This window comes from Octopus sinensis, linkage group LG14, assembly GCF_006345805.1.
Source record: "Octopus sinensis linkage group LG14, ASM634580v1, whole genome shotgun sequence".
In the NCBI taxonomy this organism is placed as follows: Eukaryota; Metazoa; Mollusca; class Cephalopoda; order Octopoda; family Octopodidae; genus Octopus; species Octopus sinensis.
In genome coordinates, this window is record NC_043010.1 from 16008293 (window position 1) to 16013491 (window position 5199).

Consider the following 5199-nt stretch of genomic DNA (forward strand, 5'->3'; position numbering starts at 1 on the left):
TAAGTGGCTGAGCACTCCACAGACACGTGTACCCTTAACGGGAATATTCTCGGGGATATTCAGCGTGACACAGAGAGTGACTAGGCCGGCCCTTTGAAATACAGGTACAACAGAAACAGGAAGTAAGAGTGAGAGAAAGTTGTGGTGAAAGAGTACAGCAGGGATCACCACCATCCCTGCTGGAGCCTCGTAGAGCTTTAGGTGTTTTCGCTCAATAAACACTCACAACGCCCGGTCTGGGAATCGAAACCGCGATCCTACGACCGCGAGTCCGCTGCCCTAACCACTGGGCCATTGCGCCTCAATCAAAGGATTATGAGAGAAATGACAAGATATTCTCCGGTGGGGAGATATTTATGGCTGACATTGTACAACCAAATGAGTCGTTGAATTTCAATGAGGACTGCTTGCTGTATGTATTACTTTAAGATGAACCTTAATTAATCTTAATGAAGTTATTTCTCTTGTTTTCGATTTTAACACACGTAGAGGAGAAAATCCCTGGAGAAGGACATCATCCTGGGAATGGTCAGTGGCAAGAGAGGAAGAGGCCGACCAAGAACCCGCTGGCTTGACACTATCAAGAGTGATACCGGAATGGACATAGCCAATCTGAAAGAAGCGGCCCAGGATAGAACTGACTGGAGGACACTGATCCAACGAATGACCGAGAGTCGACTTCAACTGAGCGGATAGATAGATAGAGGGGTTTTATTTGGTTGTTAATTTTGGGATTTATTCAGGAGAGGCATTTATTAATCTCAAAGAAGTACAAAACCCTAATCTCTTTCAAAGTAGAATCCTCTCACTTCACTGTACTTGTAGCAGCGCTCCAACCACTTCGTGAAGGCTCCATGGAAGTCGCTCGAAGTGAAGGCGTCTACAACCCTTGTTACAGTCTCCTTCATATTCAAAACGACTACCACCGAGGTTATCCTTCACCTTGGAAACCAACAAAATATCACAAGGAGCAATGTCTGGACTGTGAGGAGGGTAAGGATCAGTTTCAATGTTAAGTAGTTGGTTATCAAGATGGAATCATGGACTGATGCATTATCCTGGTGCAAGTGCCACTGACCCGAGTGGAAGAGCTGCGGCTCTTTGCGATGAAATCTCCTCCTGAACTCCCTCCTCAAAATTTCCTCAAAGTATTCTTTGTTGACCGCCTGGCTAGTGGATATAGATGCTCTTGCTGTTGAAAAAGGAGATAACATCGCTTTCCGGTGGATTTGCTTCCATTTGGCACTCTTGGTCTCTCGATCATAAAAGTATATCCAGCTTTCGTTGCAGTTCACCGGAGACTCAAGTACTCTTAGATTGTAGGCAATGAGCTCAACCATCTCCCTGCTGTCACCAACGCGATTTCCATTCCATTCTGTCACTGAGCATCCTGGAAAAAATTTTGCGCATGTTCAGACCTTCATGAATAATTCTGTATGTAGTTGCAACACCAAGACCAAAACGGTATGTTTATTGGCTGTATAGACATAGGCGCAGGAGTGCTGTGTGGTAAGTAGCTTGCTTACCAACCACATGGTTCCGGGTTCAGTCCCACTGTGTGACACCTTGGGCAAGTGTTTTCTACTATAGCCTCGGGCCGACCAAAGCCTTGTGAGTGGATTTGGTGGACGGAAACGGAAAGAAGCCCGTCGTATATATGTGTATATATATATATATATATATATATATATATATATATATATATATATATATACATATATATATATATATATATATAATATATATATATATAATATATATAATATATATATATATATATATATAAGTGTGTGTTTGTGTGCCTGTGTTTGTCCTCCCAACATCGCTTAACAACCGATGCTGGTGTATTTATGTCCCCGCAACCTAGCGATTCGGCAAAAGAGAGCGATAGAATAAGTACTAGGCTTACAACGAATAATTCCCGGGGTCGAAATACTCGACTAAAGGCGGTGCTCCAGCATGGCCGCAGTCAAATGACTGAAACAAGTAAAAGAGTAAATAGGACAATCTTTTTCCAGAAAATTGTGAATTTCCTCATCCAGCTCTGTTGTTCTGATAACGCCCTTCCCTCCCACTTTACTCATTCTCTCTCTCCTTCTCTCTGCCATTCTTCAACCTCTTGTACCAGCCAAAGAAAAAAACAGATGCTTGCCTGTATAACTTCATCCCTAAGCAGTCTAGAGCATTGCATAAGCATTTCTGTAGCGTTTCACCCTTTTTAACACAAAGCTGTATTACTGAGCGAGTTCCCAAATTATCTTCACGTTCCGACTATATTCTGCAAGCTAGTGACAATCAGTCATTTGTAGAGTGTTGTTTGCAAAGTGCTGTTACAGCCGTATCATTCAATCTGCAATAAAAAATTGTTGGCAGGTCAGCTTATTAGAAGTATAAGAATGATATACGAAAATTATAATGAACATGGACAGTTGTAACTGCTTCTCCGAAAAGAGTTTTGAAGCTTCTGAACTGCGTCTCATATATGATGTATAAATAGTTTGGCGAGCATGCATGGTTCGGATCTTTTCGGTTTGAACGGCAGTTTTTAACATAATTTCTAGGTAACTAAAAAGTTTTAAACTTCGTATACTGGTAGAATGTGTTTATAAAACATCTTTTTTCTCTTGGCTTTATTGAGAAAATTCTATAGTTTGTAAGATATTTTTTTTCTTCAATTTCTGGAATTTCAACCAATCAGTGACGTCTATTGAGGTAAAAAAACATTCTGTGCCGTATGAATATGTCCCTCGTTTAAGAAACAGATTGGGTTTATTTACATTTGTGAAGAAAAAAAGATACCCTTCCTCCCATCCCTAACCCTAACCCTAACTAACCCTAACCCTAAAAGAGATTGAAATGCTATAGATCGATTCTAGGGTCATAATTATGGGTGACAATTTCATATGACACCGCTAGAAAAAACTGCCGTTCAAACCGAAAAGATCCGAAAAGGCTAGCATTTCATATGACAATGAAAGCCAGTCTTATTTTCTTAAATGTTAAATTCTGTTTCAATAAATCTGTGTGTGTGTATATGTGTGTGTGTGTGTGTGTGTGTGTGTGTGTGTGTGTGTGTGGTGTGTTGGTTACATCGTTTAAAATACGTGAGTTTAAAAATACATGTCTTCCAGTTCATAGTTTCTTAAATCGACATCTCAAGTAAAAGCTGTTAACATAGACGAGTGTTAATATTATACTTGGTAATTACTCGAAAACAAAGCTGCGTATATACAAGCTTACATCCACAAGTATTTCATTGTCACATCACAAAAATACATCCACACACGAACGCACGTCCGCACGACACGCGTCAATATACATTCCTCGGTGTGACTTGTTCAGTTTATTGATTTGAAAAAAAATCAACCAACCGTCTTCAGTGAAAATCGACTCCCAAAATTATTCACAGATATATACGCGCGCATATGTTATCTCACGTATAGCTTTATAATTAAGAAGTTCGCTTCGGAACCACTTGGTTCCAGGTTCGCTCAAATAACAAATCGTAATGTACATTCAGGATCTTTTGCGGTTTGAACGGCAGTTTTTTCTAGCGGTGTCATATGAAATTATCACCCATAATTATGACCCTAGTATCGATCTATTGCATATCAATCTGTTTTAGGGTTAGTGTTAGGAGTGGGGGAAGGGTATCTTTTTTTCTTCTCAAATGTAAATAAACCCAATCTGTTTCTTAAACGAGGGACATATTCATACGGCACAGAATGTTTTTTACCTCAATGGACGTCATTGATTGGTTGAAATTGCAGAAATTGAAGAAAAAAAACAACAAATATCTTACAAACTATAGAATTTTCTCAATAAAACCAAGAGAAAAAGATGTTTTATAAACACATTCTACCAGTATACGAAGTTTAAAATTTTTTAGTTACCTGGAAATTATGTTAAAAACTGCCGTTCAAACCGAAAAGATCCTACATACATAGATAAACGTAAATTCTACCAAGACAACCGAAGTTCAGAATAACAGATAAGATGGTTATGTAGCGAAACCATTTTCGGTTCAGGTATATTGAATACATTAAACTGATAGAGGCTCAGCGTATTAATCTGTAATGATTGGTGTGAATTTTGAACATTGGTTACATCCTGTGCTTTGATTGGTTGAGTATAGCGCGGGATTTGGATCGAAGATCCAATCTTGTTGCGCGTAACACATTCTCAAACGAACCTGGATGTGCTCGGGAGCCTACCGTTTTTCTTTGAATTGGTGTAACAAATCGTCTACGAGTAGAGGGGTATGGCCTGGTCAGCTTGTAATGACGTGCATAAGATCTGGTCATCAAATCTAAGTAGAGACTTCAAACTTGAAATCTTCAAAGCCACAGTCGAACCAATTCTACTATATGGCTCAGAAACCTGGACGTTATCAAAGAAGCTTGAGAGGAGGTTGGATGGAACCTACACTCGCCTCCTCATGAGAGCTCAAAATCTCTCGTGGAAGCGTTATCCAACCAAAATGCAAATATATGGGAAACTACCACCTGTGTCATCTCTTGTGAAAGGTAAGAGAGTCCAGTTTGCTGGACATTGTTGTAGAGCTGAAAACGAGGTAATTTCTACTCTTCTCCTCTGGAAGCCATCTACTCGCAATACCAGAGGGCGCACACTCTCCTACCCTGATGTAATCTCCAGGGATACAGGCATCCAGCAACAGGACTTCCGTAATGCCATGATGGACCGTGAAGTCTGGCGTAGCATAGTAAATTCCATTGTCTCGACCACGGTCGAACAATGATGATGATGAGAGGGGTGAGCGATTTTCATGAAGGCGAGTCATGTTATATTCTTGCCATTGTTTACGAGAACAAAATTAATATAACGGAGAACATGCAATCAACAACGGCTCGAGCTGAATTATCCAAACGATAGACGAATCCTATAACCACCATAATTTATAAGGCTTTTATTTTGTCTATTGTACTATTTAACGGAGGAGTAAAGGCCTCGCTGTTATTTTTGAAGTTTGTTTCTGGTATTATTGCAGAAAGGTATACAAGATTCTGTAGTAAGCCAAGGGAGTCTTTAGACCACCCCGTTTAAGTGTGTGTGTGTGTGTGTGTGTGTGTGTGTGTGTGTGTGTGTTAGTGTGCGCGTGTGTGTGTGCGTGTGTGCGCGTGTGTGTATGTGTGTGCGTGCGTGTGTGTATGTGTGTGTGTGTGTATGTGCGTGTGTGTG